Source organism: Limulus polyphemus, unplaced genomic scaffold (genome assembly GCF_000517525.1).
Source record: "Limulus polyphemus unplaced genomic scaffold, Limulus_polyphemus-2.1.2 Scaffold2302, whole genome shotgun sequence".
NCBI classification, from domain to species: Eukaryota; Metazoa; Arthropoda; class Merostomata; order Xiphosura; family Limulidae; genus Limulus; species Limulus polyphemus.
This window is the reverse complement of record NW_013667912.1, coordinates 22,958-35,106: the sequence shown is the minus strand read 5'-3', so window position 1 is coordinate 35,106 and position 12,149 is coordinate 22,958. Positions and strand designations below refer to the sequence as shown.

The window sequence follows — 12,149 nt, the reverse complement described above, 5'->3', positions numbered from 1 at the left end:
TTTGGGCGAAATTCATAACAAACAGACAAACATCTTTTATTTGTGTATTATCACACGCTAAACACCGTCCAAACAATCGATTATGTAGCGCCACTGCGTTGATTAAAGCTCAGAAAAATCATCGTACTGTACATTTCTTCAGTGTCTGTTTCTAAGGTCAAATACTAATAAAGTTTTGAGTGTGCAATTCAACAGCCCTTCCTGAACCAACTCAAAAGTCAACTTCATAGATATATAAACTCAATATGTTTAATACCCAGGAGACTGTCTTATGATACCTAGTCCCAAAGATGTTGCTCATTGTTAATGAGTTAAAATAACTATCTTCAAATCATCTAGTTCGAACTCTCTACTGAACTTTTTTCAGTGACTTCGCACTTTGAATTCGAAGTCGGATGACTGTGAGTTAAGAGGCTGGCCCATGTCATGCTGATGTCTCCTTGAGTAAGACACTTTACCCAACTATTTCAGTTAACATACGATGAGCTGGATACCGTCTAGGGGGTTATTATAACATTTATCAATCTCATCTGTTTGTGCTACTTGAAACCGGAGTTCGAAAGCACCAGCCCTATGTGTCTTGCAAAGGTTCGGTAATGATTTAACTTTTACTTTCAAAACTGCTCATTGGGAAGCTATGAACAGGCTAATACGCATTATCTCCTAAAAATAGACATAACTTGAGGGGCTGAACGTGGTCAAACGGTTAGAGTGCCGAACTCTAAATCAAAGGTGTTGTGGATCGCGCTCCGTTCCTGTCGAAAATAAAATTGCGCTAGGCATTTTGGGGACGAGAGTGCGGTTTATGAGAGACGGTCAAATCCCACTATTCTACTAGAGTAGCCCACGAGTTGGATTTATGAGAGACGGTCAAATCCCACTATTCTACTAGAGTAGCCCACGAGTTGGATTTATGAGAGACGGTCAAATCTCACTATTCTACTAGAGTAGCCCACGAGTTGGATTTATGAGAGACGGTCAAATCCCACTATTCTACTAGAGTAGCCCACGAGTTGGATTTATGAGAGACGGTCAAATCCCACTATTCTATTACAGTAGCCCACGAGTTGGCAGTAGGTGTTCTTGACTAGTTACCTTACATTTTGTATATCACATTAAAATTAGGGGCAGATAGCCTCTAGTAGCTTGGTTAAAAAGTTAACAAATGTAACTTGAGTTAAACTGTTCTCGCTAATATAACACAACGTTTGCTTAAATATAGCTTTCATATTTTCAAAGATATTACACTTTTTAGTTTCCAAAGTAAGACTTTTTTATAAGACATACATACGAACGGCAGAATTTTCTGCGTTTTCTTACCTTAAGGTTGTATACGTCTCCCAGTGGGTCAGCGGTAAGTTTAAGGACAGAGTGTAGATAGCCCTTTGTGTAACTTTGCACACATAAAAAAAGCGACAAAACAACAATAAAGATGTGTGTATGTTATAAATTCCTTCTGTATATTAAACATTTAATGTGTTCTAAGTTTTATTATTAATATAATTTTCGTAAAATAGTCTCTTATCTTTTTTTACAAAAATACCAAAATAGAAATATTTGAAAAAGGGTCAATATAAAGTAATATATTCTTCTGTTCAGTTATTTGCATATTTGATGTTTATTAATGTATTCTTAAATAACGATCTTCTGTTTCTCCAACATATATTTGTTTACAAAAATTACAAAATAATACATAAATAACAATACATGTATTGTAACTGAATCTAGAGTTCATAAGAAATATATTATCCTCAGTAGAGCCTGGAATTTCCCCGAAAGGAGTCCGAAGTCCGTCTGGAGGGGTCACCTATTTTAACCACTCACACCACATGTATATATATATATGTTCGATGACGAGGAACCCACTTTGAGACTAATAATGGCTGTCATGTTAAGCTTATATTAAAGTTTTTCTTCATTACCCATTTAAGCCGTCTCCAGCCATGATATATATATATGTGTTTTTTGTTTATCACCCTAACTTTTGTTTATCACACTGATACCAATCAACAAATTATTCTATTGAATGAACTAATCGATTATGGTTCTCTTGGTCCAGGAGTACAAAATCAATATGGTAGACAGGGATACCAGCTTAGGTAGTCCGTGCCCTAAATGTATTTCACAGTTCCACTGAATTTACCTTACGTAAACAATAATATACTAGATGTACTTCTGCAGGGTCCCCGAAAGTGTTTTGTTTCAAGAGTAAATCAAACCAAAATTAAGAGTAACAAACATTTTTATTTTTTGTCATGCTGTGTTGTAGCCTACAGGGAGTATAAGTCTTCTTTTTCTCGTGATTCACGGCATGCGCAGGTTTTATTGACGTCACGATAGTACAAATTGCAACAATAAGCGTCTCTTATTTAACGTCATTTTAGTGTCTACTGGCTGAATGACAGACAACACACTACAAATATTTATATTCTTGCTTTTGAAGTTCATATGTTATGCTGTGTTGTAGCCTACAGAATGCATAATTCTTTTTATGATTCATAGCATGCACGCATTTTACTGACGTCAAATAGTACAAAATACAACGTTAAGCGGCCCTTATGTGATGTCATTTTAGTGTCTACTGACAGACAACACACTACTGTATAGTGATGCGAGTGGTTAAAACAGGTAATTCTCCAGGCGGTCTTTGGCCCCCTTTCGGAGAAAGTACAATGCAATTATGTTTTACTTACTTCTTGGTGCCCAAGCCCCGAATCTTTTCGACACTAATGACGCCCATGATATCATGTTAACTTTCGACTCAAATATCGCATAAATTAAAACCTGATTTTTAAGAAAAGTTTGTTTAGCTTTCGAAATGTTATTTGTAATTTTGTTTTCAATTATTTCCCAAAATAATAAAATCTTCTATAATATATATTTTCTTATAAATCTCTTAAATATCACATTACGATATGATGAATATCTGCATAATTCTGCAACTAAAGGTGACATGATTTCTATAAAAAGGGAAAAAGGCTTTAAGAGTAATCTTTACTAGTATAAAACATTTTTCTATGAATCATTAATCACCTTCAGCAAGCTTCAAAGCATCAAAGCTAAAGCCGGAACTAAATTATTTAATATGCTATTTAATAAAAGAAAAAGAAAAAACATTGTAAGATCAACACTGAAACGGATTTAAATTAGAAATTACGACTCACGTTTGGAGAATATTCTCTCAAATACCATAACAGATGTTCTTAGGCTTTGCATTCTGAAATACCCCTGTGTCCGATTCTGCTAAGCAGTGAATAGGAAATTACCGCTTTCAGCCACCTTACTGATCACGTGTCTATGATGAAACTTGTTTTATTATCAGTGACTTACATACGGTTCGAGCAGTCGGGTCAGCTGCCCCAGGGATCCACCTGAACCAACTCGTGAAAGCTCCATTGGGAGGTAGATATATAAAATAAATATGTTTTGATACTCAGTCCCAGCTCGCATAACTCCATTTTTATTTTATACAAAATTAATACTTCTGGAAGCTAGAATTAATACACGGATGTAACTCGTGAAAGGGATGGCCAAATGTCTTTCAGGCTCTCTGCAAGTGGGGACACGTCTCGGTGACGCCTTTCATATTGTGTAAATTATCGTTACAATCTATATGCATAAAAAACAAACTGCAACTACAGTGTAACAAAACGTAAAAATACCTGGAAGATACGGAAAGAGAAATATACGGTCTATTTGATTTAGAGCAAAGTCATATTGGGCTATCTGCTGTGTTCACCACGGCTAATCGAGCCCCGAATTTTAGCGTTGTAAGTCCGTAGACTTACCACAGTCCCAACAGTGGACAGTATATGGTAATCGGTTTGACAAAACAACCGTTACCTGCATTCAGTATAGGTTATAAACCTGGAGATTAAGATTCTTTTTTTTTTTTTGAAGGACTGACAAAAAATGTATTTCTAAGAATTTTCGCACATATTGACAGCATTTTGTGATAGTCATTATAACGGTTTAGAGCCATCCTAGTACTACAGACCTTCTAATAACTCAATTGTGATATTAACAGCTTTAAAACTGAACAGGAATAGGTATGAATGTCAAAAACTATTATTCCGGGATCAATCTTTTCAAATGAAACAAAAAATATGTCAACTGTAATTTATTATATTCACAAACTAACAACGGAGAGGTAATCAGTGATTGTGAATGAAATAAACATTTCATTTGTATGCGTCTCGTAAGGTATATTCTATTTGTTCGTTGGTGTTACTTTCATTAGCAGCATTGGTTAAAATGGCCAATATATATGTATTTACTTTTGTTATTTTGCATATAATTCGTATATGCATTTTTTATTGTGATAATTATTTTGCATTGTTAGCTCAATATATGGATTTAAGAATGATCTAGACCTCCTACACTGGTCGAACCTCGTGATATATTTTTGGGATTACGGCCGAATATGTGGATAATAATGAGGGTACCCATTTCATGAACCAATACATTCTACATTATTTATTGGGTTAATTTTTACTTCTGACTTATGCTCTGACCAGAAGTGGTTGATAATCACAAACACTAAATATTGATTTCCACGTAAGCATATCATATCAGTAAAACATTTTTCAGTAAATAGGTAAAATTACTTAGACTTAGGTCCAATTTGTTAACCTCAGTTTAAGTTAAAATACATTTAATATTTAAAAATGCAAAAACACACGTTAAAATTATTAGTCAGAAATATATCAGAAATAAGTAGCTAAAACATACTGATAACAAATCATTCATGATATGTTGCTCACGAGGTCCATTCAATAGTTTTGGTTGGTACCGATAACAACATTCCATCTAACATTAATATTATGTATATTTCACAAGATGTCTTTCAGATTCGTGAACAGGGGTATAGTGTTGCTGGCACCTTAAATTAGAGTTGAGTCTCTTATATATATATTAAGTTATTCAGTTTACACCATAAATTAAGTTTTCATAATCATACTATACGGCTATCATATAACACTCTAGCTGCTTGTGATCTCCCATGTTCACTGGTAGAGCTCCATCGCCCAGTACACACGCTGTCACTTTCCCTTAGGACATAGCGTTAGGCACCGTGCGATCACTCTTATTCTAGAGCAGTTTTTCGAACGTTAAATGAGAGAAATGTTTTTGTATATGTCACGTGATTATTAAGACACATGAATGTGGTAGAATAACACTTAATAAAATACATTTTACAATTTAAAATGAAAACATATTTAAAAGACTGAGGCCTGGCATAGCTTCGTGGTTAAGGCACTCAACTCGCAATCTGAAGGTCGCGCGTTCGAATACTGTCATCGAACATGCTATCCCTTTCAATTTTGGAGGCGTTACAATGTGACGGTCAATACCACTATTTATTGGTAAAAGAGTAGCCCAAAAGGTGGCGCTGAGTAGTATTTACTAACTGCCTCCACTCTAGTCACTTCAAAATTTGGAACAACTAACGCAGATAGCCCTCTAGTTGCTTTGCGCGAAATTTGATAAAAACAAATAAATTGTAAAACTTTATTAAATAGGTAATATACAACGAAGGTAACCTTTTTGTTAGTTATTCGTGTTGGCATGACAGGAAGTGTGCAAAGCATTATAAAAGCTAATGTTATTATACAGTTAAGTAGTTATAAATAAATTAATATGATATGCGTTTTTAAAACTTGTTTTAATATTAGTGATTTTCTATATGGTACCCAATTATTTATTTGCTCTTTTTCTTGCTGCTTAATTCAGTTGCATGTTTTTTCTCTGTAATATATACATAATCAATTTAGTAGTAAATACAAGTAGTCTAAAATAATTAGGTTTGAAATATATAACCTTTACCATTAGGGTGACTAACACGTCTACAGAATATAACACTATATATAAATATTGGAACATTAAGTTTTTCATTTTTTTAGTAATTTTCTTTTATGTTAGTAAGATTTAGCGTGAAACGACCATAATAATTAAATATGTAAAAAATTTGTTTGTTCTCATATAAACACATACGTTTTTTGTTTAATAGATATCTATGATTATAAGAAAACCCTCAATAACAATTGTTTATTATATTCTATGGCATTATTGACTGAACAATTTCAAGCTTTCCAATCATTAGAAATACTAGAAAATTATTCCTCGCTCTACGGATGGGTTGAAACTAGCACAGCAACCGAACCAGAAAATGTTTTGTATATTTCACTTTTGATAACAAATAAAAAAAACTGTCTTTTAAACGATACGTCATCCAATTTCGTATCTATTTTAATTACGTTAGGATGATCGTATTTAGCTAGTTGTTAAAACAAATAGATAGAATTTTTGTCCATTAAAGCAAGGTTACAGCATAATGGGAAAATAGAACATTATTTCATACACCAACATATTCATCATTATATCCAAAATAATTTTGCTTAGAACAGAAGCTATTCAAACATACAGAAATGTAATGAAACAAACTGACGCTGATGTGTTGCTGTAAAATCGTTATTTTACAATTTATTTTTAGTCTTTTATTTATTCATTGTCATTGTTTTGTTTCAGGATACGGTTCTAGCGTTAACCAGGATAATGCACGACACCGAAGACCTGTCTATAAAACGGTTCAGTCTACTGGTTGTGTTACTCTACGTGGTCTTTCTAGAGTTCTCATCAGGAAAATCTTTGAATTGTTTTGCTCAATGCCAAACACAGAAGGATTGCAAGCAGTGCCACCTCAGACTTCCTCTACGATTTGGAAAAAGGAACGACGACAAAATTAGAGTTCCAATGCGTTTCGGTAAACGTGAAAACTTGGCCATAGAGGAGTACCCTGATGATGTAAATCGACTATACTTAATCCAAGATAAAGCTTCGGACGAGACCTTTGCTGTTGACAATACTTATGGCCCTGGAATCAAAAGAAAATTAGAGCTACTTCGTGAGGAAGCACAACTGATTTCCAAGCTACTTGGAAGTTTCACGGAGAATCTCTTAGACGTTGAACGGGAATGGGAAAATAAATAAAGTTTCAAATGGATTTTCTCAACTGTTTTGTTAGTCTTGTTGTAATTGATAATCAGAGCTTTTCTTGCTCAATATTTAGCTTAAGATGTGATCACAGTCTTTGAATGCTAACATAACTCAACACCTAAGATCTGATGTAAGAATAAAACCAAAAGATGAAAGAAAGTGTGATTTACATTATTTCTTGCTTCTTTACCGTCAGATTTTGTTGCCATTTCTTTGCATCACCGCTGTCTGAATAAAAGTATTACGTTATCTGCCTATTTTGGTTAAAATATTCAATTTTGTTACCCAGAAAAAGTATACATACAATAATGAAAAGGAAATATAGAAAAACGGAGGAACAAATACAAACACACTATCGTTTAATTAAAAGCTATGAAATATCGCGCACGCTATAAAATATATATCCTGTCTGACACTTAACGTTAACCAAGGACCAATAGCTACTTTCAACAAAACCCGTAATAATATTTTGTCTATAAGAAAATATCGGTACAATATTTTCAAATGTATGAATATTTCGAATATAAACTTAATAACTGGACCGAAAGATAAAACATGAAAAGTAGGCGCAGAAAATATTGTTTCATGGAACTACCGATAGGTGACGAGAACAGAGTAAGATGAAATATTAAAAAAATCAAACTAAACGATATTGGATTTATTATCAATTTCAATCGTTTTTTTTGGGGGGAGGGATGTCATACCAGTTTTCATAATATGATGTATTAAAAGGCGTGAAAAAATATTGCACTGATTGGCCAAACTTTTATGATCATCATTAGTTATTAGATCATATTACATCAAATTAATTTTCATGCCAATCAAATAGCAGTAAATGACAAAAGGAAGGTGCTTACAAAACCAAATTACTAAATACGTGAGCCATTTTGAGTTATTTAGTAAAAGTATTATTAGATGTCCTGGTTAAAAGAGATGTTAATTACTTCTTTGCCACTTTCAGCTATTTTCGCTTCTATTAACTTGCCTTTCTTCCTGTCTATAAATACATTATTCATTTCAACGATTCGGCCTACAAATTCTGATTTAGACACTGTTAAAAACGGCAATGTTACTTGTTAGTTTTTAAACTAATGTTATTAAAAGTGCATGGAAATTGAGTAGCTTGTCATTATTTTACTTCTCCTATTTTTCAGGTTTTGAAGTTACCTATATAAATAGAAGTTTAAAATTTTAAAATAACTGGTTTCCCCAACATCTTACAAACTTGATCTTCATCATGTTATGTTCACGTATTTCAGAAGCTTGAATATATTCATTTTAGGTCCAAAATCTGCAAAAAAAAAAAAATACGTTAACTGCAAACGTTTTATTTTTTCCACATTCCTCTTAATTTGTCCATTTCGTATTCAAAATAAGAGGCGTGTATAAATAGCATTTTAGAACTATCTTTTGTCTTCTACAAGTCATTTCTCAAGAAGCCTTTCGGTTAACACTCTAACTTCTCAGTTGGTTTGGACGATGAAAAACAAAATTCTCTGAAACGTTAATTATAAGTGCAGTATAATACTTTTCAAGGCTACCTTATTTATTTAGTTTTTCATATATTTTAACACACCAACTTCATTTTAAATTAAGGTGAACAGAAAAACGAATACAGTGTAGGTTAGTATTTACTGCAATTGGCAAGTTTTGCGATGCAAAAGTTCAATTCTGCAACAGTTCCTGTTTGCGCACTTGATGCACGTCGAATAAGCTTTATGTGTCTGCCAATGGGTAACAGTTTGTTTGTTGTTAAGCGCAGAGCTACACAATCTTCTCGATTTTTAGCGCTATAAGTTCTCAGACTGACTCTCTGCCACCGTGGAGGGCACGAGTAACAGATACGTAACAGTATTGTAATTAAATACAGCATTAAGTGATGTTTTATGTCTCTTTAAAATCAACTCATCTTCTAATCAGGTATGATTAGAGATGGATTTTATTCTGCTTTTTTTATAGGCCTTACTGCTGTATATACTTTTACATGACAAACTAATTTATAAAATTAGATGTCCATAATGATATACGTCGTACAGTTAACGTCCACACAGGCTTAAAAACGTTATTATAATATTATTTTAATATTTTACACTCCAATATCTAAAAGCATTTTGAATTATTTAGAGAAATGGTGTGAGCTAGTAGATCATCAAATCATCAACAATGTTAAATGACAAGCCCATTTACCACCTCCTGTAGTGAGTTTTCTTTATTCATTTCCTCATTAGGTGGCGCCCCATCAGTCTTTTTAATAAAATAGAAACATATAAAATGTTTAAGTAATTAAATATATATAACATTGTATAAATTGAAATGAAAATATCATAAATATGCAAAGCCTTTAAAAAAAAAACAGGTGTTTTAAATTAAATCATTTCTTTTAAAGATCGTTGTTGTTATAGCACAAAGCTACACAATGAGCTATCTTCGTTCTATCCACCGTGAGAAATCGAACCTCGAATTTCAACCTTTAAGTACGTATACTGACTGCTTACCCACCGAGGTTAGGGCGCTTGACTCGCAATCTGAGGGTCGCGGGTTCGAATTTTTTGTTTGTTTTTAATTATGCACAAAGCTACACAAGGGCTATCTGTGCTCTGCCAACCACGGGTATCGAAACCCGGTTTCTAGTTTTGTAAGTCCGCAGACATGCCGCTGTGCCACTGGGGGGCTTTATAATATTGTTATACGACCTGAACGTCAGACCTTTTTAAAACTTCAAGCTTTTAATGCTGTTGTACAAAATGGTTAGTAAAGTATATTTACATTCGCCTTTTGTTGCAATTTCTTCATTTGTAGACCATAATGCGCCTGCGCGATTTTTCTTGGTTAAAATTCTTACTGTGCATGCTTATAATGCGTAGTGACAAGAATAATTATTGTATGATTGTATCTTAGCTTCCAGTGGCTCAGAGGTATATTTATAGGCTTACGACACTAAAATTCGGGTTTCGATACCTGTGGTGAACAGAGGCACAGATAGCTCATTGTGTAGTTTTGTGATTAATAACCACCAAAACAAACTCTGTTGTATCTCAATAACATAAAAAAGATTTAAAATTTATAATATGTGCTGAAGTTTTTTGCTATTTTCAAAGTTTCTTAAGCAATATATGAATTACATATTGTTTAAGATCCATAAAGTGTGTTAATAAATGGCTGGGCGTGGTTTAATTGCTAGCGTCCCGGGACTGTGAATATGAGAGCTTATTGTTCGCGTCTCGTTGTCGCAAAAATGCGTTCAGCACTTTGGGGTCGTAGATGCACTAAACGGGGGTCAAAACCCACTATTCGGTCAGAGTTGACGGTGGGAACTGTTGACTAGCTGCCTTCCCTTTAGTACGTCTGTCAGCTCAAAATTAAGGCCCTTGTGTTACTTGACGTGAAAATCTAAAACAATCATGGGTCATGAATATGTAAAATAAAGGGGGGGAGGGTATTCTCACGTTTAACCAAATACTTTGAAAGTTGTGAGTTGTTCTTGTTGTTGTTGTTGCAATAATCCTTATCAAGTGTACTTACATTAAAAGTATTTTAAACTTGGAGAATACCTGTGTCAGTTCTTTGTCACATAAATATACATCTACTGTTTAGTTAATTATCTAAGCTATATTCAAGACGAAGTATGAAGAAAATTACTTCTCATCCGAAAAGTGCGTTAAAGGACCAAATGCAATTCACAGAGTCTAATTTCATAAGTTTTACACGACTTTATGTTGCAAGACCGTCCGCCAACACTTCGTTGAGATGCCGATAAAGATCAAAGGAGACGTCATTTAAGAGAAATGTATTTTTAGGTAGGAACCGCGGCCCCTCTGGGAGCCGTGAAGCTTTTCTGGGGGGGGGGCAAAAATGGACCGAAAACAAAGATGCTGAATTAATTTTAATTCTAAATAAACAATAATCCGATAAAAATTATGTTGAACAATTAAATGATACAGTATGTCGAAAGGAGATGTCACTGTTTTTACTACGGCACTGCTTTTCAATCACCATGCTAAAGTAGTGAGGGGGGAGGGGAGATTTTAAAATCACATGTTAAGGCGTTTTTATAGATTGGAGGTCTCAAACTTTTTATTCACATCAAAGGAGCCTCAGACTAAAACAGTTTGGGAACCACTGATGTAGAACATGCACTTCTTATCTAATTAACCTGTGATCTATCCTTTGATTCGCTATTTCCGCTGCAACACTCTAGTTACGTCGAATTTATGGCTCATCATTGCTGCTTAGAAGAGCAAAGCAAATCACTGATTTCTATACTGAACTGGTTTGTAGAATTCATGCAAAGTCACCGGAAGTTTTACAGTGGCCATCTTGTTGATCTCTTGTCGTAGTTTCAGTTGCTAACACCGAGGATAGTTTTCGAGTTGTAGCTTATTCCTAACGTAAAAATTCCAAAGTATGTTGCATGGAATTATAACAATAGATTTAGAGCTGTTTCTTTGTCGTTTCGCTGGTAAGTTCACGTTTTTATTTAGTTTTGTTTTCCCCGTAAATAAATTAATATGAATAATTTGCCACTGCCATATTACATGGTTAGACACAGCATCTCAAGACCCAATGGTAGTAACTTTACTTAATTGAGGCGAACTTTGACTTTTGAGTACAAATAACTTTGGATTTTACGCTCGGAGTTTTCTTTCAGTTTTATTATGATATGGTAGTTGTCAACTCCATCTATTTCATGCATTTTCAATTTTCATACAGCCTTCCATGGAGACAACCTGAACTGTTGAAAAAATGAATTGTAGAGAGACAAGTGGTATCTAACAAAAGTCTCCAGGTTGTGTTTTGAACATTTTTATGAAATAGGTCAAAATTTTCTTTTAGAAAAATAATTCTTTTCTTAATGTATATGCATTTCTTCAGTGCCTAAAAAAAAGTATATTATCATTATGACTTTGGAATATCTTGTTCTAATTATTCAAGTATTTCCTTGAATAGTTAAATTTTGGGTTAAGTGTTTAAAATGAGAAAACTTCTGTCGATGTTCAATTGTCCATAGTTTTGTTTGAAGTCATTATTACATAAAGTTTTTAATTGTTAGTCTTTTGCTAGATAAAGTTTGTTATAGCAAAAGTAAAGTAAATAAATTTATATCACACATAGATCTAAAAGATCGTCAAGAAACTAATCAACAGAAAATTGTT

The 12,149-nt window shown here is 33.7% G+C and overlaps 1 long non-coding RNA gene across 1 annotated transcript in view; it reads left to right on the top strand.

The window, feature by feature from the left end:
* The window catches only part of LOC111087563, a 14,468-nt gene extending 7,219 nt beyond the window's left edge, over positions 1–7,249 (top strand). The window contains exon 2 of the long non-coding RNA XR_002612239.1: positions 6,529–7,249. This is a non-coding gene — a long non-coding RNA (uncharacterized LOC111087563). The remainder of the gene's footprint in view (positions 1–6,528) is intronic.
* The last annotated feature ends 4,900 nt before the right edge of the window (positions 7,250–12,149 follow it).